Source organism: Lonchura striata, chromosome 4 (genome assembly GCF_050655825.1).
Source record: "Lonchura striata isolate lonStrDom1 chromosome 4, ASM5065582v1, whole genome shotgun sequence".
NCBI lineage: Eukaryota > Metazoa > Chordata > Aves > Passeriformes > Estrildidae > Lonchura > Lonchura striata.
In genome coordinates, this window is record NC_140706.1 from 42,018,316 (window position 1) to 42,043,238 (window position 24,923).

The 24,923-nt window shown below is 37.7% G+C and overlaps 1 protein-coding gene and 1 long non-coding RNA gene across 6 annotated transcripts in view; one reads left to right on the forward strand and one right to left on the reverse strand.

Annotated features, from left to right (window-relative positions):
* Nucleotides 1–24,923, reverse strand: part of LOC144246223 (uncharacterized) — a 93,380-nt gene that overhangs the window by 35,620 nt on the left and 32,837 nt on the right. Inside the window, exon 4 of one of the 4 annotated variants that reach the window (XR_014954804.1) lies at nt 6,480–6,532. The exons of the other annotated variants lie outside the window; for them this stretch is intronic. The gene's annotated coding sequence lies outside the window, so the exon portion shown is untranslated. The remainder of the gene's footprint in view (nt 1–6,479; nt 6,533–24,923) is intronic. 4 annotated transcript variants of the gene reach the window in all.
* Nucleotides 1–24,923, forward strand: part of LOC110478224 (uncharacterized) — a 49,843-nt gene that overhangs the window by 16,010 nt on the left and 8,910 nt on the right. The window lies entirely within an intron of this gene.

The following is a 24,923-nucleotide window of genomic DNA, read 5'->3' on the forward strand; positions in this document are numbered from 1 at the left end:
ACAAAGACCATTAAGTGGATGTTGCACTTCAGTATTTAAATATATTCCCCAAAGTTCTACTGGAATTGAAGATGACAGGAAAGTTATGTTCTGTTCTAAATGTGTCTCATTTATCTCATAAGATAATTGTGAGATTTTATGGTATTTGGCTTGCATATAGAGGTTTCTCTGTGTGATTATTTAGGAGACATTTATAGCTTCGCTAACTGCAGTCACTGTCTTGCTCAAACTAGGTACCTGAAATTCCTTTATATTTCAGCTGCAACTTCATGAGCCAAAATAGACATACCTTATATCTAGATGCAAACACAGTGTTTGTGCAAAATAGTTTAAAATATTATCACATTAGTTTAACATTTATGTTCAATTTGCAGGAGGAATTTTTGAGGAATTATTTTTTGCTTTTCCAAAAGCAGGATCCCACTTAGTTTCAATACAAACATAAATCACAATTCACACTCTCATTTTCTGGAACTTTCATAAAAAAGTGTTAAAAAATGCAGATTATTTGCATTTTCAGTTTCACATGGCAATGCAATCTGTTACCTAATCTCCACATTTGGGAATAAATAGAAGACAAGCAGGCAGAAATGAATAGATGGTTTAAAGGGCATTTTGTAGTAGAATAAAATTCTTCTCTATCTCATTACAATTAAATTTCATTGTAAGTTCATGTGTTTAGAACCTTCCCAGGAAGAGTGTGTGAGTGAGGCCAGGACACTTCCAGTGGTCCTCTGTTCTATAACATGGTTTCACAACCAACAAAATCTTTCTGCACCAAATGCATGCCTGATCAAGCACATGATTGAAACCATGGTGTGAAACTTAAGTAAGCCCTAAGAAAAATGGTAGCCACATCATATCAAACTGATCGTGTTTGAAATGACACAAAACAAATGCATCAGTGTCTGCATCACTAGCTGACTGGCTTCATAGAAACTGAGTACTCAGGAGGAAGCCATTCTTGTTTCTATTGCTAAAAGTTCCAAACACTGAGATGAAACCTCTAGTATCACTGAGAATTTTAGTAGATTAACGGTTTGAGGTTATTTTATTCTCCTTTGGATTTAATTTTCACTAAAGACTGATCAATGTATTCCTTGTTAATGCCACTTTATTCTAAATGAACTGACCATTTTTTGTCCAGCAATGTCTTTCATTATGAACTTCTGACCTGATTAGTTCCAGTGTTACATGTTCTTTTCATGCTTTCTGTGGCCTATATTACTGTATTACTAAGATACCTACATGAATAATTACCCTATTTTACTCCTATTATCTTTGTCATGTTTGGGTGGAAAATCTCAAGTAGAGTGGCAGAAGCAGCCTGCTCTGCAGAAATTGCAGCACTGTACTCTACTAGCATAATAAAGTGGCATAAACCTGCCAAAATCTGTAACTACTATTCTTACATCTAGGAGGTCTGTTCTGCCTGTACATTTCCGAAAGACAAACTGCCTTTCCTTTTTCTCTTTGCAGAGATGTCCAGCCAGCTGGAGACTTATTATGCCTCTGGGCTGCTCTCTATTTGTCTCGATAGTTTCTGTTAAGATTGTTTTGTCTTTAATGAGTTTTAAAAGCTTGACACATCAGAGTTTTTAATTTAATTTTGATTTTTTAAAAAAAATCACATAAATAAATACAATCTGTGGTAGTTGCATGAAAGAAATAACAGATCAAAAGACTAGTTCACAAATAATTTTTCTTCAAGAAAAACCTTTGATGGTTATTCTCCACTGAACAATCAAATTTTGCAGGACACAGGAGAGTTAGTGTATGCAGCATATCAAGGCAATGTAGCATCTGGAAATATTTTTCCTTTAACATTTAAAGGAAAATAATGCTCATAAAATGGTTGCAAAATATTGAGGTCAACTTCTTTTGTGAAGATACAGAACACAAACTGACAAAAAGTATGAGCAGGTGGAGATTCAGTCCTGGAGTTTAGTGTACAAACACTCTGTCTGACTTTCAAGCTGATTTCTGCAGTGAGTACAATTATTTGTTTGGATGGGGATTTGAACCTGGAAAACCTTATTTAAAAGCACAGATGGATGATTGTGGTTGCTGTCAGTATCCAGTGTGCTATGCTGAACCAACTCTCATTGACAAGAGAAGCCTGATGCACCTGAAAGAATATTTGCTGTTGTCAGAAAAAGTCTTCCAACTCTTGATAAAATTAGGCTTAGGTGAAGCTACTGCATGATAACATGATGATTTTCATCAGAGCTGACACAGTGATGTTTAATCATAGTATCGCCTTGTTTACATGGGAGATGCTTCTTTTTAAAAATACAGCACATCTGTATGTGCAAGTTAATGACTAACTTTTTATTGTCATTCAGTGAGTATTTAAAGAACCTTTTGTAATAAACAAAGTAGGACTATCTTCTAGAGAAAGGAGAATTACTGTGTTTTCTCCCGCATTGATCCCTCTGTTTAACAAATTCCTGTGACTGTTAGTTGCCTCTGACATAAAATTCTGTCCCAGCTGTGACATGAGGAAAGAGCACTTAAATCGTGGGATGCTCTAAGACTTGGGTGAATGTGACGGCATTTTTTGAAGTTTACCAGGATCTGAGATTCTGAGGAAACATACACTGTGCCTAGTTTCACTAGATCAAAGCTTTTCCCCACTCCTTGGAGAGCTCAGAAGCATGACAACAAAGTGTTTTTTCCTTTGCTCCTGTTCATGCTCTCTAGACAAAAGGTGTTGATCCAACTCTAGTTTGCAGCCAAATAAAGAGCTGCACATTACCAAAACCATCAAGGGTGATTTCCAATACAAATTTGCAGTACAATTTCAACAGCTCTTCGTTTTGGGAAAGAAATTTTTTGCTGACAAGCTGAACCAAAGCATATTACAAATTATAATTTTTTGTATGTGTTTAAGAGGGCTTATTCCATGGCTTACTGGGAGAATTTTGGCAGAAAATATGCAATTGTTCAGCTACTCTCAGTATGTCTTTTCTCCTCATCAAGACACAACTATTTTCATAGGATTCTTATTTTCCCAAAGCCTGTGAAGCATAAAGATAACAATCTCACTGAAAATTTGAAAGAGCATGAAATGTATACAAAATAGAATGAGAAAAGATTGCCTGGAATAAACACTGATAGCATAGTAAAGCAAAATCATTGGTGATTTCTGGAATACTCATCTCCACAACGATGTCCTACCTTAATATATAGAAATTAATCTATTATTTTAGATTTTTAAAAATATATGCTTGTGTGCTAATGTAAACTGTTTGTGTATAAGGAAAGTATACTTGAACACATAATTTCCTCCTAAAAAAATACTCAGGGATACTCAGTACTCAATGTGAAAACATTGAGCTTGGTTTAGAAAGCTGAATTGTGGCAGTTTCACTTTTGGCCTAATTTTCCAAAATGAAATTAGAGAGTATTAAACAGAAGAAAGAAAATTTAAAGCTTTTGGAAAAGAGAAACAATAAAATAAAAAACCCCAAATAATTTAAACGGCATTCACATAAAAAGCGCTATTAAGAAATAGAACACACACAATACACATACACATACATACACACACACACATAAAAGAATAAAAATATATGTAATCACTGCAAAATAATTTAAATGGAAATATTTACTAAGGGCATTGGAAGATCAACAGTCAAATTGTGCAATATGAGATATATTTAAGTCTCCTGGTATAAGGACAATTCTTTCTTCAGTATACTGCCTTGATTAATTCCCTGTTTAGTGTTATTCTGCTATTATATCTTAATTTAGTTATCTTAGATTTAAAATCTGATTGCAGCACAAATATACAGAAATAGTGTAATTCATAAAACATGCTCTCCCAATTAAAGAGGAGAGATGCATTCCTTAGCTAATCCTTCTGGGCAGAAGCAAATTTTAAAAACCAAAATATGTTCATAAATACAAATAATTGAAGGGGTCTGCAAGCATATTTATGGAGTCTCCTCACTAAATATATCCTGATATGGAAAGCAGATGAATAAGACTGTATGTAAAGCAGATGATTTAACCTCTTAGCACTTTCAAAGTAGCAGTGGGGTAAGAGAGAGGTTCTGAAGCAAAAGTTAAATCATGCAAACCAGGATGTTCAGAAGTCACAGTCTCTGAAATCTTCCTCCCATGCTGAGGACCAAATTTAGGCAGAAAAGAAAAGCTGCAATGCATGGTTGAGAAATTATATAGGTTGTGATTTACAGGGAACAAGGAGAAAAAGAAAATACCACTAAAAATAAATCAAGCAGAAAATCAAACCAAAACCAACCAAAAAAGCTCACCACCAACAAAAAAAACCAAATCACTTAGAGGGGATCTAAACAAGTAGGGAATAAGGATTTCATATAAACCAAAGTGGAAACCAGCTGCTAATGCTTTATAAGAAAATGCTACAGGGGGCTTTTTTAGTGGGGAAAAAAGAAAGAAGAATGGAAGAAAAACATTAAACATGAAAGAAACCACTACTTGAGATGATGGACCCTCTAGGAATTAAATCAAAATCATTCTTCTATATTTTGGTAAATGGGATGGTCCAAAGTATGATATTTTTGCGGGTGATGTAGAATGTATTAGAAGCTGTATCAAAAGCTCTCATCAGACATACACCTCCTGCCCTAAAAGAGCAACATTAGGGTAGCTAAACTGAATCATAGAGTCATAATCAAAAAATGGCCTAGGTTGGAATGGACCTTAAAGATCTTCTAGTTCCAGCCTCCCTGTAGTGGTCAGGAACACCTTCCAGTAGACCAAGTGGAAAAGTCCAATAGACCCAATGACTCCTCCAACCAGGCCTCAGTCAAACCTTCCTAAAGCTGAGGTTCTGTCTGAGGGTCTCAGACAAGGCCACAAGCCCTGGCAGGTTAAATGCAAGTGTATGCCAAATTAGGATTTGAGAAAAAAAACTTGCTAAGACATAAAAAGTAATAATAAATTCTTTTTCCAACACATCAGGAGCAGAAAGCTTGCCAGAGAAATGTGAGAGCCAATAGATAAGGAAGGCATAAAAGCATTTGCCAATGTACAAACTTAGGGAAGTTTCCATGCTGAAACTCTTCTTTTTAGAGGAGGTGTTAGAGAATCTGTCACAAACTGAAGTGTTAGTGGAACAGATTATAGAACAAATTGACAGAATACTCAAACCACCAGAGCTGGATGGCACTTGCCCAAGTTCTAATGGAATGCAAACGTGAAATGGCTGAACTATATAAATTCATAGCCAGACTACATAAATTCTCACTTAAAACCACCTAGGTATAAGGTCTCATTGGGAAGGGAAAGACTTTTTAAAAAAAGGTTCAGAGAACAATATAAAAGTACAGAGAAAGATCAAGATTTTGCAACAGTTTCAGCATGATAAATGATTAAGTAGCTCAGCGCTACCCTGCTGGGAAAGAGGCAACTGCCATAACACTGTACAGAAAGGAGCACGTTACAGAAAGTATTGAAAGCTGGTCATCATTTTTTCTAATGCTTGAATAAGCAAATATCAAATTAAACTAATTTTTGTGAGATTCAAAAGAAAAATGTTTCACTCATTACTTTAGTTGTGAAGCCTTTTATCATAAAGCAGGGTTTAGTGGGTTTTTTGGTTTTGTTGGTTTTTTTCTTCTTTTGGTCCAGATTTGACTTTTGTCCAGTTGGGAAGATTTTTGTTTCATAATTGGAAAAATCTCATATGAGAACAAAGAAAAAGACTGGTGGCTAGGAGAAAAAGATTTACAGAAAAATAGTAATTCCTGTGCTTTAAATAAAAGGGAGATCACTGAAGGAAGATGTAAGTTCTCAAGTACCTAAAAGGCTATTTCATAGAGCTAAGTTCTCTGTGTCCTCCAAGGACAAAAAGGAATAAGCTTATGTCTGCAACTAATTAATAGCAGGAATACATTTGTAAAGGTAGTGAGGCACTAGAAGAGATTCCCTGGAGACACAGTAGAGCCTCTACCCTTGGAAGGCTTCTTGAACTGACAGGAGTATTGGGTGATTACACACTGATAGGAGGATGGTCTACAATGCTTATTGAGGGATATTCTAATCTTTTATCTGTTCTTATGCTATTTTCCTCTCCTCAAAGTAAGAGACGAAACATTATTTCTCCTTTTACTTTGGCTTTTTGTGATTATTTTTCCTGCATTTCTTTAAGTTGTTAACCCATTTGCCAGCTTTCCATGGTTATCAATGTAACCCATTACTTCCCAAATCTGAAGTATGTGTGAGGTGTGAACATTCTGCAAGATAACAGCTATCCATGACTGACAGATGTCTAAACCATCCCAAAAAATGATCCTCCAAACTAATATAAATAGTAGTATATGGCAGTCAGCTGAATGTTGTAGCTAACTGTTGTATTATTTACACAATGACTTCAACATACTTTTATAATATAGTCTAAATATTCCCATGCAAAGATTCTCAGCATAAAACTAAATGCAGTATATCAATCAAATTGCACTAAATCAATTATATTCTATCTGTTTTCTTACCCCAGGACTTCCATTTCTCCATCAGTCCATCTCAGGTAGGGTCACGTGGTACTCTAAAGCAATGAGCACATACTTAATACACCAGTTTTAAAGAGCAGTTAACAACATAATAAGAACATTTTGATCAAAGCATTTAAAATTTTGGCCTGAGATATATTTTTTTTAATGCCAAAAAAATGTTTCTTAATTTAGGCCCTTAAAAGACATAGATTTGCTTTCCAATATCTTGGATTTGACAGACAGTGGAAGACACCCATAGGATATGTGGGTGCTGGCAGTGAAGCCAGACCAGACACTTCCAATATAGGTGTCTAAATATGGATTAAACTGCCTCTCTTGAGGCACTCAAATTTGAAAATGACTGGCTGCAATCCCCACTGGAGCAGCTCACACCACTCTCTACATGGACTGCATGCCAACATTCTAGTAGCAATTGTTTTAACTGGAAAGAGTTCAGTTTTCATTTTTCTGAGAGAAAACTGGCCAGTCCCAATTATGGAAACAAATCTTCAGCATAAAACTTTTAAAAAACACAGAAATTCTCCTGGGGAAGTTACTAGCAGGGCAAAACTAGCTTTTCTAGAAGAGCTGACAGTTGTTTACATTTTAATGTGGAGGAATCCAGCAAGTCTGCAAGTTTATTTTTAGCAGCAGTAAACTGAGTTATTTAACTCCTTTTGTTCTGTGACTGGAGCTGAGACATAAAAATGATTAACACAATGGCCAACTGGTGCCTGGGCTTGTGCTAGATTCAGATAATGATGAATACTGTATTAAGAAGAAAGCAGTAGGATTCTTTCACATTGTATTTCTTGTGATGCCTCATCCAAATATTTGCAATCTGACAGCCTCTGTGCTTAGAATAGCTCTGGTTGCCGCATAAAATGCTGGGTTGCTATCCCTGAGCAGGATGAATCTGCTTCCTTCCTTGTGGAGCAAATCTGGCAAAGAATATTTTGTTACCAGTGTCCTGGCTTCATCACTGGAGCACAAATCCTGCCAGATCCAGTGATGAAAGCTGTGGCAGCTGCTCCCTCAGGGCTGTGAGTGAGCTAGCAAAAGCCAAAAGTAATCCAAGCTTCCCTGCAACAGGATTATGAGAGACCTCCTCCACTCAGTGTTCCCAGTGGTGCAGAACTGTGACTGTCCTAGGGAAAGCACCCCAGGCAGCTCAAGCTGCTCCCTGCTCACATCAAAGCCAGCAGTTCAACACTGCCACTGCTAGTCCTGCGTGCTTGTCAGGGAAAAGACTTTGCTGCACTAAATTCATTCCTTTCTAAGTGTAAAGCACGCTCCTTAAGACAGAAAACTTGCAAAGCTGGTTTAGAACTGGGATTCTAGTGTAAAATCAGAATTGCCTCAATTATAAATCAATCCAGTCACAGGAGCTCAGTCGGGAGATCATGTTTTCTGAAAGAACAATGCTGCTTTTCCTCCAAATCCACCCTTAGGGATTGCATCCAGGGAGCAGTCAGAACAGTGAGTGTCAAAATCATTTCACCAAGAAACCAAACCAGGAAAACGTGTTAATATAGACATAAAGGAAGAGGTATTTCTAACTTATGCACATTGAGGAAAATAAACCACCAGATTTCACTATACTATCGTGTATATGGTCAAAAAATAGCTCTAACCAAAAGAAGATGAGAGGCAGTCGCATAACTTAAAATGGATGGCTACTACCTGCATGGTTTGGCTTCTGTTCTTAACTAAGATGCAGATTTCTGTCCTTTTCTCTGGCACATTATTCAACTTCAGAGTCTGTTTCCACATATATCTCCAAAGTCATGCAATTTAATTAGCTAGCCTCCAAGGGGGCTAGAAAAATATTTATGAAATACTTGCAGATGCTTTTGATCTGGGAGGCACAGCAGAAGGGCAAAGCAGTATTTACATGGGATTTGACAAGAATTGCAAGCAATCTTTATGTTTGGTTTTAAAGGGAAAGCTGAATTACATTGCAAAAAATTGAACTATTCTAGCAGAAAGCACAGAAAAGAAAGCACACTGTTATGACCAAATCTATTTAAAGTTTGTCAGAAATAAATGCATCTGAAATCATGCTTATGTTAGGATAAACCCTCTAATATGTCACTGGCTCTGTACACATAATCACGTAAGGATTCCGCAGGGAATTTTGTATTGCATACCTTATACAGCCTATTAAACACAAGGAGGGCAATTTGGATTGATCGATCATTTTCTTATCTCACTAACACAAAGTCTTTATTAGTGAGACCCATATCAATCAAGCAATTCCTGAATTACTGCTCTGTGAGAGAAGTTAATATTAACAGGCTAATGTTATCTGTGTATTTCTTTGTTCTTTTCACATGCATTCAGAATAACAAAAGAATAGGCAAAGTGTTGTTAAGGATCAAATATTAATCCACTGTGTCATGTAAAATTTGGACAAGGAAATACACAGTATTTTCTGAGGTTTTCTTTGTCTCTGAACTTAATAGTGAGATGTAAAAATGAGATGAAGAAACCTGAGTTAAGATTTTTCCTATAAGTTCAGGTATTTTCTTTCTCTGTTTAGCAAAAAACTAAAAACCACCACCAGTTGTTGGAATTGCCAACAGTTGTGAGCTGAAGAGTTCAACATAATCTGACAGATACTTGCAACACAACTCAATATAACTCTTGCCAGGCCAATGTCTTTGCACTGTTATTTCAGTCCCACAGTCTTGTCTATAGCCCCATATAGTTCCTACAGCTCTTCAATTGGCAGTGACCTTTCCACAGCTTAAGGAAGGGGGCTGATGGATATAAACTCTGAAATTAGAAAAAGCTGTGTTTGGTAATTTTAAATTACTTGCCCAAAATACATTTTTTTATACCAGAGGAACCTGATGTTCACATCATGTTAGATCATGCACATCCATGAAAGCCTGAAAGGAGGGCAGACTTATCTCTAAAGGTTGGAAAGCTCTAGACTTATTTAGTGAAAAGCCCTCATATCATGAAGTCTCAGTATTTAGACTTTAAAGTAAGAAAGGGAAAGGGGCTGCAGCTTTGGGTAGTAGAGGAGAGAGGACAGAAGTTTTAATTGGAAGGAAAGGCTGCTATAAGCATCACCAAGTTTAAATTATAGCAAGTGTAAATCTGTACCTGTTTTAATACTTCATCCCCAAACAGAGGAACTTCAAAACAAGTGTGTTGTAGGATGTATTTAATAATCACTTCCAGGCAAAGGATTTTTCCCCGTGAAGAGCAGTTCAAAAGGATTTACTGTGTAATAGCCATTTAGACCTATCACCAACCTGACCTCACAGGACATCATAGTCAGTAAGAAAGCTTCTTTGTAGCTTGTAGAAAACTTTCTGATTGAAATATTTCCCATTTTTTTACTGAAGGTTAACTAAATTCAGTATTCAGGCAAGTGTTTTTACATCAAATGCAGAAAAATGGTAATCCCAAATGATTGAGGTAACTTTTCTTTTGAAAAGGACAAGAAGGGCACTGTGTTTGTGGGAGCTGTGCATAGTAAAAGTACTTCTTTAAATGGAAAGGAGTTCCATGGTCTCCCTAACATGCTAATAATGCGCGACAAATAGTAACCTATTCAATTCTAAGAAAATAAACAAACTCTGACAGATGGAATCTATGTGATTTAAATTAGGTTTGATCCAATAATGAAAAAAATGACAGTGCCAACTGTCAAATGCAAAGCTGCCATTCCTGGTAGAAAAAAAATCACTTGTCTGAGGCTAACTTAGGCAGCACTAAAAGATACTTATTGTTTGGAATGCAAATTTAGCAGAACAATAAAATGAGAACATTACCACGTAAGTGCACAATTTAGGATTTATTAAGTGACTTTCTAAATTTCAAGGTAATGAGAATCAAATTACTAGAATATGGATAAGATTTCTCATTGGACAGGTAATTTTATTATCTTAGAAAATACTGGAAATACACAAGATAAGAGCTATCAAACTAATTCTGTACTCTTTTTATACAAGAGCACCATCTTCTACATTCATAACTGTTTAATGTCTCATTACTGTCCTTCATAACTCATGTACTTTTAAGATGAAATCACTTGAGCCATAAAAAGGTCCTGAGATTAACCCTCTACTACTTAGTGCACAGCTTGTCCCTCATTAAAACAGTCAAACAGTCAGAAGATGGTAGTCAGGACTTATTTAAGCATACATTCAGTTTGTGGAAGAGGGAAAAGTAAGCAATTGTAGAAAATTTGCTAGGAGATACAATAAATTTAGCATTCATCTGTTCCACAGTAGGAAAGCAGTAGTTGAAATGGGGAAGGAGGGTTACTACTCCATGCTTTGGACAGGCTGGCTAGAGACATGTGGAATGAAAAAATGGAATATGAAGGAGGGCAAGATTTACAAGGTAAGCTCACAAGTGGGCCACTCAGCAGACTCAGATATTGCACTGGGAAAACCATAGATGGACTCTTAGAGTGAAGAGCTGTAAAACCTGTAGAAGTGGTTTTCTGCCAGAAAGAATTTTTTCTCTTTTTCACCTCTGTTAGCTGGTCTAAAGATTTTAGTTCTATCCCTAAATTTTGCAAATTCCAATGCCTTTACTTCTTCTATATATCCAATCCCACACTGTGTGCAGCAAGACTTCCACTTTGCTGGGCAGTACAGACAACTGCACAAATCCTTTTTAGTCTTTTTTTGTTTTGCATGAGGCCACTGGTTAAAGACCATAAATGTAATAATTGTGAAATTAATATTTCACTTGTACCTACAGAGATACACATCTTTTGGTGTAGATATTGTTAATAGAATAAAAGGCAGTAAGTGGCTACTCATATGAGAACTGAAACCAGTAATATTTTTATTAGCAGGTAATTTTTTATTCTGAAATTCAGTAGTTCAGATTACATTGTAAACTGTCCCTTTTTGGAGATTTTTAAATCAACATATCACATGCAATTATTTTGCTGTTTTCCTGGTCCTTTCTTACATTCCTCCATGGACACAACCAAAAGGCCTGTGTGCCTTTCGTCCTAAAATTTTTTAGAAAATTATATTCCTCAGTGGCATAGTTTATCTAACGTAACTTGCAGCAGGATTTGCTTTCATTGTAAGTGCAGTGAGATGCAAAGGATGCAAATAAAAGTCAGAGGGGAAAAGGTATGCCAATGGAAATCAGTTAAGGCCTCAGCCTTTCCCTTAACTCCAAAAATCCTGAGTGATGGTTTTGTTCAGGGGTCTGAAGGCTCCACTGGATGACAGCTTTGCTGTGTAAGGCACTATACTGACACATAAGGAGACAGTTCCTGCCCTGGAGAATTTGTCTGTTTATCCAAATTAAATACAACTTGCATTCCTTTTAACGTGACCTTTCTTCCCTTCTTCATTTTAAATGGCTGTGCAATGTACCATGCTGGGGACAAGTTCTCTGTGATATTTTTATTTTGAAACAATATTCAGTGAAGTATTACCTTTTGGGTCTTAGGAAAGAAGGAAAGAAAGACATTCTTAACCAGTACATACCACATGAATTTTTCATGACCCTATAGCAAGTAATCATGTACATATACCAAGCAGTTTTATTTTTGTTTAAATACATGAACACAAATCAAGGATTTTCTGAAACAGAAGAAAAAACACCATTCACTCTTTGCTATATCTCTTAGTGACATAGGAAAAGCAAAATTACTTCAGCAGGAGTGGTTTGCTTGCCATTCCAATCCCTCTGCTTTCGCTAAAAGGGCAGGAGGCTTCTTTCAGACATCGAAGTGCAGGTGTGGTGTTACTTCTCTGAGGGAAGGCGAACAAACTTTCACAGAATGTCTTACATAGATATTTTAGAAAGGGAGAGATCACAAGAGATTACTGCACACAAACTCTCCTGCTGGCTCTTGTGTGGTGAGAGCTGTGCCGTGCCCTTGAGCACACAGCACTCACTGTCAGCAGCTGTGTGTAACAATGGGGTCACATGTTGTAAGTAAGGTGTCAGGACTGGTATTTATTTCTTCCATTTCTCTGCCCATCAGGAACATACACCATCTCTGTTCTGATCAACAAGGGGGTTTACACAGCCTTGAGGGAGAGTCATGATATAAGAATAAGCACAGCATTAACTGGTAGCTAGAGATAGGGAGTGGAGTAGGAGGACTGATTTAGGGGATTATGTGGAGTGTAAATCAGAGCATTATTGAGACCCAGGGGATGAATTAAATCCTGGAGTATATACTCTGAAATGTAGATCCTGAAATTTATGTCTCACTGAAATAAAAATAATAAAGAACAGATTCTTTGTACCTAGAGCCCAGTTTAACTTCTATCTAGGTCTATATTCTAAAAATGCACTCTATCAGGTTTATAAGTACCTCTAGTGTTATATCAAAGATTTGAAGAGGTTAAATTAATGGCTGCAAATAGAAATTGCAAGAGCATACATCACTGTTGATACTGCTAATCTTTCAAAAGGCTTAACAGGAACAATCTTTCTCATATGTTCTCTTATCTTCTCATACCAATAGAGGTTTTGTCTGAGTACAAGCTCAGAAAACCTCTGCAGGCAGAGATTGAATTAATTGTTAATATTGGAAAACTATTTTCAATCTGCTGAAAGGTTTTAAACCATAGTTCAGTGACTCCATTTCATTCCCTATGCCCTGAGGGCTGTCTTCTTTAGGAGGCAGGGAGGTGTCAACATGAAAAGATCATTGATTAAGTATGAAATGTGTTTGCTCCTGACTTTTCCCCCTACAAAGAAATGTCCTGAAGGAATGTAATGCTTGAGCTTGAAGCCCATCAGTTTTATCCTCTGTATCATTAAAGCTAAACAGCCCAGCTGGGTCAGCACACTGGAGCAATTCTACTGACCTCAGTATCAGGGCTATTACCCAGTTCTCTTGGCTATTTTTCATTATCAGAGGAGATATACAAGGTCTTCCATCTGACAATAGATCCTGGACTTCAGCTCCAAAATTCTTAACAAGACATTGCAAATTCTCATACTGTAAGAAAATCTTGGAATTAATGGATGAGCATATAATTAGGGAGCATTGCTCTGAAACTTAAAAAAAAAAAAATATTATGCATTTAGTCACAAATTCCTCCACAGTTTATCAAAAATAAATGACTGGCTACTGAAACACTGGGATAAGGATCAGTGCTTTGCCCAAACTAATTGCCAGTCTATAAGTATCAAGACATGAACTGATTACAATTAGTCATAGTCTGCTGTAACAGAGAGCCAAAACCACCAGCAGCTGTTAAAGAGATGGCAACCTGGCCATTCCATTTATCTGTCAAAAGATCTCTCTTAATCATTCTCATTTTCTTGAGGCACTTCTGGTATCATCAACCTTGAATATCTGCTAGAACTAGAAAATACATAGATCTGCTGTCTACCAACCCAATCACTTGCATGCAGAAGAATAAGTCTGAGATTATTAAGGTTCCTTCTAGTCTTAAACTTGATTTTGGAAGAATTTGTGTCTGATCTTAAAATTAAGTATTTTCTTTCTGCAGACAGTTACTTTTGCATACATGAACAATGGAACAGATGAAATGGAAATTCTGCTGGAGATGCATGGTAATAGCCTTTTTCTGTATCAATTATCTTTGAATGCATGGAAGCCACATGATAGCAAGTGTGGCTTTATTCTGGTCCATGTTCTGAAATTCCCAGACAGCAGGCAAAACTCCAGCTTCTGTTCTTATTACTGGATGTTTGGGAAACTCGGTAGCACATAAACACAGAAAGGGCAATGAGAGTGATTGTGTCCTCTTTCCTCAGAATGCAAAAGGAAGTGCTTCCTGAGAACCCATGACTTCTATCTTGCATGTTAAATACAAATAACAATACCAAAATTGAGGTCTTGTTTCTCAACCCTGATTCCTGAACATAGGAAAATCATAACAATATTTTCTAAAGCCAAACGAAAAACCTTTGATAAGAAATGTTCTTGAGCCTGAAGCAGATGATTTCAGTTCTTAGATTGTCACTATCTTCATGGGTTTCCCTAGAAGTGCCAATCAGTGCAGCATCACTGATTTGAAAGGAAACAGACAGCTGTAAATCATCTGCATTGTTGACCAGATAATTTTAGTATACAGGAGGAGAGAGGAAAATATTAAAAACAAAGGGTCTTTTATTCCAAGACATCCTTCTGTATACATACTTATATTTCCTATCAAATTCAATGCCTTTATCATTCTAGACTGGACACTCTTCACAAAAGGCAGATGTTTAGCACTACAGAAAAATAAATCAGGTCCCTGTTGAAGTCCTTCAGGTCTCTAGATAGCTTTACATTAAAAATTAGTAAGAAAAGCAAAAATTTTTGTAGTTTTCAGTTTGCTCTTTCAAATTTCCCCCTGCTCATAATTACAAATCTCCTTGGAGGTTTTCTCTGGGAAGGGAAAAATTGCAATGGACAGTTTTTTTCTTTCCCAGGAGTGGTTAGAACACCACTTCCTTTCCTTGAGGTAACAGGGCTTGTGATTGACAAAACCCAAGTTTGAGTCCCCCTTTGATACAAACATCATTTTTGATTGGCTCAGAATTGAGCTATCCGAGTGCCAGGTATTAGCCTGGGTTTGGGCTTAAGAACTCTGCCACTCTCTTTGGCCCATGAGGTCTGGGAGCGTGGGACAAGTTCAAGACCTGGAATTGAACCCCTTCTGGGAAAGTGCATTGTGCTAACTGAGAGTGACTCCTGGGACAAACCACTTTAAATAGCATTTGTTTCTAAGTGCGATGGTTCATGTGAAAATGCATGCAGCACTAGCTCTTATGAATGTTTCACCTCAGAATGTATTCTGTATAAAGAGCAGTCTCAAGCAGTTGCTGGATTTGCAGGATGTGGGCAGGAAGAATAAGGGGGGAGCAAAAGTTCAGCTGGTATAATATGTAGATATAGGAGCTGGGTTTTCATTGTCTCCCAGTGCTCCCTCTCTCCTTTGGGGCTCCATAGGGGAATGGAGCATGGGAGAAAGCAAGGCTGTAGCTTCCCAGAACACCGCAGCTGAAGCTTGCCAGACACATGGTGACCATCAGAAGGTTGCAGTGATTAGTCTAGCTATATAAATAAACATGGCTGACTTGAACAAAACATTGTTTGCTCTGCATGACTCTGCTGCACTGAGCATGCTTAGGTCAGTGTTGCATGGAAAAGGAAGAGGAAGGGATTGGATTAAAAAACTCTCACATATTACAAAAGCCGAGAGAGAATTTTTGGCTGGCTTTTACTTGACTATAGGGGGCAGAAGAAGTACAAAAAATACCTCTCCCATTGGGATTTATAGCACTTTTTGTGCTATGCTGGGGCTTGATGCAGTATTTACCATGGGCGTAACAGAGTTAACTTTAAGATCAATCCTTGTGGAGATGTGTGATGGAGACCTTCCTCCTGCCTCACCCAGCAGTGAGTAGTATAACTGAGCCACTGAGGAGACACTGAGAACTAAACAAATACATCTTTTGCTTTTTCCATTCCCTTTTTTTTTTGTTGGGTTTTTTTGGGGGGTTTTTTTTGGGGGTAGGTTTTTTTTGTTTTTACTTGATATTTGCAAGTAAAACCTGGCTCAGCTGAAATATATTCATGGCCATCCTAGCCTCTTTCAGGAGAGCTACTTATCTCAGGCATAGCACCCATGGGACCCACAAGCATTTGTATCTCTCTACCAAGTCCATCTCTTCTTACAGCATGTAAAACATGGGTGAGAGAAGCAACCTGGTACTTTGTTGGGAAAGTATTCACTGAGGAGTGGATCCTGAACCCTGACTGATGCTGCGTCTTAAAAGCTCTCTTTTTAATTAAAGCAGGTTCTGTTTTGCTCTTGTCAATGACCATGCTTGTGGCCAGTGAACACATTCAGTACTGTTCCAAGGATTACCATGAAGCTATCCTAGGGTCTCCATACAAACTGGTTTGTCTGCTGAAAGCAATAAAGCAATAGTAGCAGCATGGGGCTGAGTTTACTGGTGGTGGAACAGTTATGCTGACACAATTCTGCTAGTTTTAGGATGCAAGCTAGTATCTCAGAATGCACTAGAGCACAGAAAGCTACTTTGAGTCAGGACAAAGAGACTGTCCAAGCAGAACAAGTGGCAATGCTGTTTCTGGAATCTGTGCTAACTGGCTGGGACTGAGCTGAAAATTCTTTGTCTAGCACCAAATCTTATTGCAGAGATGCACTTTCTGTGCTATAAAAATGACCCAGCTTGTTCAGAGCTGAGCTAATGCACTTACAAGACATTCCATTACAAAATTAAGATTCATCCTACACTGCACTTTCAGACTACCCAGTAGTGTGTTGGAGGTCATTATTCTGAAATATTTTACATCAGCAGACCAGATACTTTCTGATTCTGGAGGATAAAGATTTCAAGCACGTGTCTCCTTTTATTTCACTGTCATATGAGGCAACCTCAGCAAAAGGGAATGTGCAGATAAACATGTATTCCAGCATAGGGAACCATAGCAACAATAGCTATAGTAAGACTGGAAATAATTCACTAGTAAAAGATATAAAATAACAGTATTCTGAGTCTACTGCAAGTTATTGAATGCCAGGTTTGAGACACTTCCACTCCAGCTTATTGCTTTTTATAGCAAAATCATGGAAATGTCATCACCATATTTAAAACTTGCCTCCTGATAGAAGGGTGCACATATCTGCCTCTCTACAAGCATATTGTCTAATTTTATTTCAAATGCAATGAGAAAGACTTCACTGCAAAGACCTGGGTTTATGACTATTGAGGATTTCTCCTTGCTGGGGTTATGATATAATTGTCTCTGCAGATCTTCATTACAATAAGTTAGTGTTCAGAAAGATGCCTGCAAAGGACAGGACAAAGCCCAGCAGCAAGTCCTGCTAACCAAGAAAGCACAGTATGCTGCTCTGCTGCTTCCTGTCATCATGACTCCTATGGCTCATTCAATGAGCTCACATAAAAACTACAAAATTTATCACACTTTATATACCTGTTGCAGGGTGACACAAAGTGACAAGATGGTTAGTTTATGCTGTCAGTGGGATTTCCTGTCCTGTGCAGCACGGGCCTCAGCTTCCCTGCCTCACACACATCCACAAAAGTCATATACAATGTGCATCTAATACAGCTGCAGAATACTGGCTACGGTTGTGGAAATTGAAAGGTATTCAGGTGATGTCCTGATACTGGAATATCCTGAGACTAGATCTTTCTAGACTGAGTATCCCATGACTGAGAACAACTGAAAAGTATACTGCTAGTTAATCTCTGTGTTCTCAACATCATTCTGTACAGATGATTCATATGGTACAGTTTTAGTTTACCTGTGTTATATTATGTGTAATCCTTGATCATTATACTGAAGGGCTTATTCCAAACCCCATACATTGTTAGGAGTAACTTCTCTGATAATGTTAAATATTACTTTAAAAATCCCTTTTTTCATCTTGCACTATGGGGCACATTGTTTTTGTCATCAAGCACACACATTGCTACTATTGTGATCAATAAGTAAAAAGTCTGTTTACTGTTCATTAACTAGCCCTTTCAACTTCCCAGATAAATAGAAACAATGAGGTTTTCAGGCTGTTTTGTTCCAGGTATCTTTTTCTTGTATTCTTACAGTAAATGAATGGATTGCTAGAGGTTGAAACTTTCACATGAACAACTTGTTTGCCTGCTGTTTTGAACCACACCCTCACAAGACGCATTATACGTTCAATTTTTCCCACTTCTCTCATCAAGACTAACACAATCTTTAGTTTTTTTACCACCACATCCTTTCCAATTCACAGCAATCACCAGAAGCTAGTGCTACCTTTACTATCATGGTAGTAAACTGCCCCACAATCTGATATATGATTTCTATGCTTTGAGAGGGTAAGCAGTATTTTGTTCCATTAAAAAGGAAACATGAATACATTAAGAGCCAACAGGTGCAGAACAGCAGCAAAAGTGTTTATGTGCTCAGAAATAAAACCTTGCAAGCTTGTTGACTGGTTTAGCTCTCAATGTAATATTTCTTCTGTAAAAGTAACTTATTTAAAGATTTAGAACTGTATAAAATAATCAGATTAAAATTGAAATGTTTGCCTGGGGAAGTCTGTCTTATCAAATATTACTTAACAGGGATGCTAATGACTCACTTAACTCTGATGTTCAGCTCCTGAAATAAAGGAAACGGAAAAATATAAGAAGACTATAGCTGTTAATAAAGTTAGCGACTCCACATATAAATTTTAAATCCCCCTGCATTCTAAAACACTAGTGAACTGAGGTCCTCAGGCTAGATGTAACAATAAGATTTAACAGACTGGGAGCACATAGAATGTTTTATATAATCTGCAAATTTAAGAAATGATTGATAGGTTTTGAAAAGAGACATACTGTTCCTGAAGTTTAAACTTTTTCCAGTAATTACCACTGGGAAGGGATGACTAATTGCAGTACTATCTGTGCTACACAATATACATAGCAGACATATACACTGAAGAGTTTTGATTTAGGTGTTCTCCACTTGGTAAAAGGAGTTAAACTATTTTTGGAAAGAGACCTATGTGCCTGAAGGCTGTGGGCTGATGAAAGTGCTTTGTAGAATCAAAACATTTTCTGATACTGCTGTAAGTCAAAGTCAAAGCTTTTGAATTTAATACAATATGCACAATTACTCAAAGGGCAATTACATTATTATTATTAAAACTGCTATGCCTTTAGTTATGCACTGCAAATGGTTTATATGCAAAAGGGCAAGCATAGGTTCGAATAACAGAATAGATAAATAACTTTTAGCAGTTGGACATAGCAAGGCTGTTGAGATTTCTGTCGTTATTTTCGTCCTCTTAAGCCAACATTTTTTTTCAAGAATATTGATAATTGGAAAAATATTTGTAGAAGCCTATTCCATTCTCCTGAGTTAATTTTTTGCTTACCTAAAACAGAAAGGAAGCTAATTCAAATCAGTCAGTGGATAAGTAGTGTGAGGGAGTAATACCCCTGTTTCCCCAATTCTTTCCTTTTCTTCCAAAGTTGGCTAGCATCCCTTGTATGCCAGAGAGTTTCCTGGACTTCTGCCATATTTTTATCCCAGAAATCAGATTTACAGCTCTTCAGTACAAAGTTAGCTGACCTGAATGGTGGCACATAGCACAAAGAGTGAGCTTGAAACACCCCCATCAAATCAGAGCCAGTATAAAATTTAGGTTCCCTGTTAGAGTTTGCATGTTGTTTATTTTTGGATATGAAGAAGTTGTAACCATTATTGAATACGGTATTTAGCACTTTGTATCTGTGAGCTATTTTACTTCCTGGAGCTTTGCTATGGTGAAAGCTGCCTGTTTGGACCTGGATGCACCTCCACCCATAACTGCATGCTGTACTTCTGGAGCTTAGAGGCCAAAAGTGCCTGGTGGCCCCACTAGGAATATCCAGCAAAATTTCCTGTCAAAGGTTTTACAATTTTGAGCTGAGGTGGCATCTACAGAACTATTAGCTGGATAATACGTCATTAAGAGGAAGTGAATTGCATTACTCCCTGTACCTTGGCATTGAATTAAAATTCCTGACTGCACTGGGTGTAGGTGGCAAGGTTTTGTTAGAAGGGGAGCTTCCTTCTGTGGAAGGAGGTCAGGGCTTGCCCTGTGCTGGACGCAACCAGTTCTGCTGGCACAGATGGCTCTGCATAGGCCACCATAGGACACAGCAGAGCCCTTCAGCCAAACTGGTGACACTTCTGTATAAATATGCTTAAGACCAGAAAAAAACTGATGGGAGAGGCATCAAAGGATGGAATGAGGGAGCAGCAAAGGAGGAATGAAGAAAGATAATGATAAATGATGCAGAGAACACCACAGTTAGAGGAGAAGGAGGTGCTCCATGGCAGGACAGGCACACCAACAAAGGGACTGAAGTCTGCTGAGGACCCACTCTGGAGCACAGGAAAAGCATAAAAGGGTGGGACCTGCAGAAAGAAACAGCTGCATCTGTGACCACCTTCCCCCATGCTGCTCATTGCCTCCCTGAAGGGACTGAGCCTAACTGGAGTGGTGACAAGGAGTCAGGAGGGCAGTCTGGAGCTGAGCCTGCCAAAGAAGAAGGATAGGCGTTTTAGATGTTTGTCTTTTGTTTGTTTCTTTCCCATTACCAAAATAATCATTAAACATTAAGTTCTTCACATTCAGTCTGTTTTTCACACAGCAGTACTTGGTTAGTGAGCTGGTTTTGTTCTGACCCTTGAGTTTTCTCACCCCTGTTCTCTCGCCCTTTCTCTTTCATCCTGCTGGGCAGGGAAAGTGAGTAAAGAGCTGTTTGGGTGCTCAGCTGATAACTGGGCCGACCTACCACTGTCATAGAGCCTTTTTTATCACATGCTGATCCTGGGTCAGGAGCTGGGTTTCAAACACAGTTTCTTAGTAGTGGAAACTGTAGGAACACTTCAAAACTCACACTAAAAAAGCTAATGGTTTTGAAGTATTTAACAACCTGAAAGCTGTAGTTATTTTTTTTAACTTTCTCCTTGTGGCCCTCAGCATTTTCAAAATTAAAACCACCTTCAGCTAACTAAAAACCAAACCAAAATAAAATAAAATCTGAATAAATGGTGAAATAAACTGATTCTAAAAGGAGTAGCATGAGAAAGGAAGGGAAAAAGCTTGAAATGCTATTGTTATTTCTTTGTTTCAACTGCAAATGAGAACAATTTACAATAGTTATCACTGCTTTGGAAAGCAGTTTTTTTATTGATGACAGCAAGTCATTATTAGCATGCCAGCCTATAAAGATTCACAAGTGACCTTCTCCTGTAAAGGCCATTTATCTTCTTGTATTCTTGCAGATGAACTGGTTGTCTTCTGTGGTTTGTTGCTCATTTGCTCTCCCACATTAATTAACTATCTCTAAATACCATTTATGTTTCTCAGTGCTGACAGTACAGTATAACTTTTTGACAATGGTTTATCCTATTAAGTGTTACACAGAACAGTTCCACTGATAATTATTTAAAATCGATCAGTAAAAAATACTCTCACTTAGTTTCTGTTGATTTCCTAGGAATTTAGTTTTCATACTGGCTAAAGCTTCCTATTTTCTTTATGATGGATAAGAAAAGTACATTGACAATTAATTTAGGATTTAAGTGTATTCTTGAAACAGACATTTACTGAATTCTGCCTGTTACAATCCAGACAGTGTGAAGAACTGAAGTCACTTTAGTGCAATCTATATATCCTATAGCTTTCACTGGTTTGTTGACATTTTAAACAATGGCTGCAATCACTTGATGAGTGAAATGTTCTGCACTTAATCTGGTCCTGTCCTATCACACAGTGTCACAGTGTGCTATGAAATGGTTTCTAAGGTGTTTTACAGGGGCACCAGTACTTGGACAATGATTTTTGCCTCAGGTTCCCCACAGACCTGGATGGTGCTTGCTCTGCAGAAGTGCTCAAGCTGAAGGTGTAAGGAGAAGTCTCCTAAGTATGGGGTGACATTTTCACCGCAAGATAATAAAAAATATTAATGGAACTTATGCTTCAAAGTCCTTTCAGTGCATTTGAAATTCCTCTGTTTCTGCCCTTACAGAGAGGATGAGGTACAATCTGAAAGAAAATGGCTATCTATGGTCTCCTCTTGTTATCTGTATTCTCTTATACTTCAAAGAGTATTTATGTGGTACTAAAATTCTGTGACCCTCTTTGAAAATGTACAAACCATTCCTAGTGGGTTTGCTGAATGTAACAATGTAAAATAAAGATAATTTCCTTGAGCAGAAATATACCATTTCATAGCAGAGACCCAATTCAGAGAGCTGGATAAAATTTCAAACCCCTAGAATTCAGAAAGGATTGCTGATCTACTTAGGGCTGTCAGTAAAATGTTTCTTTTTAAAATATAAATCATTCCGACAGGCATGCATCCCCTCAGAAAACTGTTTGGTCCAAGGGCATATCTTCTCAAGTCTTTCTTACTGGGTCATCAGTGGAAGTGGGAATAAACCTACTTCAAATTATGGTGTCAAAGCTCAGTAGCTGCAATGGTATTTGTGAGAAGGCAAGAATTTGGAAACTGGGAGCATGTAAAATCTGTTTCATGGCTTGCTCACATCCCAGCTCACAGCACTAAATCCAGACCCTCCATGGGAACAATCATAGTGTGTGTGTGTGTGTGTGTGTGTGTGTGTGTGTGTGGTTTATATATTTATCCCCAATTATCAAGTGATAATTGGGGATAAATATATTAAAAGGAGATATAAGCATACAAGGATTCAGTTTGGTTTCAAGAAAGCCAGCTGGTTCATTAAAAAAGAGTTTCCAAGATTATATTGTAATATTTTTGCAGTTTGGAAGTTCCTGAAGCAGGATTCATAGGGAAGTGGGCAGCTAATGTTTGGACACCTATGCATACCCTATACATATCCTCATAATCATTTTAATAGACATTTTCTGCAGTAGGGATATATGCCTCAGTCACCATGTGATGCTATCTATAGGCAGTTCTGTTGATAGACTTGGCAAAGATTAAGAAAAAAATACATTTTATATGCCTGAACTACTTTACCTCTCTTTATTTTTTTTAATGAGAGGGCATTTTACATAGCTTGTGACTATGAGAAAAGCAGTAAGAAGAAATATTTTTTCTGCCTCAGACTATGGACAATTATTTTTTTTTGTCTTTTAAATTATTCACTGTTTATGGAGCACAGTGTGCTTGGACAGCCTGCAAATTTCACCAGGATAGTTTTGCTATTAAACATAAATTCTCATCACTTCATATTACATATACTTATAAGTGGCTATTGCACATATCAGATTTGATCCTCTGTCAGTAGTTTTCTTGGTACAGCTGCCCTATTATGGCAAGCAATCAGCATTTTAACAGTAACCCTAAGTTTAGATTGACCTGGGTCCTTTAGATAATTCTGTCCCTTATTCATAGGAAGGTAATTTTTTTTCCCAGGATCTTCCATTGTTTTTTCAGTTTCAGAGTAGTTTAGGCAATGTTTACACTAAGTACATTTAGTGTCTCTAAACTGAAAATCTTTGGTGTTTGGCTTCTGGCATACCTGTGGAGAGATATGTGAGTGACACATTCAAATTATATTTCATATCTGGGTCACTTACTCTGAAGGATTTACTGACATTAAGGAAAAATGCTGCAGTACATTTGCAAAGGTTTTTAGCAATTGTGGTTCATGTAATGTAAATAGTTCTCTGGGCCTTGCCTACTGGTTAGTCAGTGCTGCTAATGTGGAAAATGAATGTTTTTGCTAAACATGATCAATCAGACTATGATATGTTCATGTCTGTGGCTTGACCCTGAACATTTCTGCTTCTCTCTCCCACTTTAGTAGATATTGGGTTGTGCCATTAACAAACACCATGCAAAATTGCTCTAATGCTTCAGAAACATTTTGCAGCTCTCAACTATTTGTGTTCTTAAGATACAATCCTTCCCAATAACTCAAAAGAGAAAAGTCTATCAGCTCAGGACTGGTGCTTTATATGTATAGGTGCCTCTGTGTGTGAGGCTTCAGATTCTGCAAAACACTTGCTAATACACAGAAATTAAAACTTTTCAGTGCTTTTAAAGTCATAATGATGAGAGTAATCAAATTCACTATTTGTTTCTATCCCAGTTCTTGGCTCTTTGAATAATACGGAAGACAGCAGAGGACATGAGAAAATTATCCTATGTTAATGAAAGAACAACAAATTCTTTTTACCTCTCCTTCTCAATTTTCCCATCAGCTTCTCCTAGAAAACAACAGCAGCATTTCTGAGCTTTTGCTTTTTCTTGACTCTGTCATGTTATTTTTGAGATAATTCAGACTGACTCAGTTACCCTGCTGTCAAGCCTGAGAAACTGCATTGACTGCACTAAATGTTCCCTGGTGGGTGTAACCATGGTAGGAGAATTTGGCAGAATGGACATAGAAAGGAACTAGGAAACAGGATAGTATATAGCTTTGGTAATAAGTTACGGAGAGGTGTGCAAATCCACTCCAGCCCAATGCTTTGGCCACTAGTTCCTTCCCTCCCACTGGGGGTTTAATATTATTTATAGAAAACCAGAGTCCACTGGCACCTTGACGCCATGATACAGCATGATCTCTGTTCAGCTGGAGCATTGTTCCTCCCCTACCTGGGATGCTGCAGTGTTAGTAACCACTGTCTCCTTAAATCCCAATCATTCTGAATCTTCTATTTCCCATTCTAATCATAGCAAACACTAGAATGTGTGAATTTGTTCCACTTCTCTGGGAATGTGCATCCAAAAAGATCCTAAGGATAAATGCCAAGGGTGTTTTTTATCAGCTTCTCAGCTTCAAAGAACTGATGGCACTCAACTTCCCTTCTTTGACACTCTTCCCACTCAATGTCCACTCACCGTTGTCATGTTGCTAGTCACCACATCCAAGTTTCAGTTTATCCCCAGATTCTGGGAGATTCTTAGCATAAACTGTAATCTCCTCCCAGGTAAGCGGTGCAACTATTCTCAGTGATACAGGTA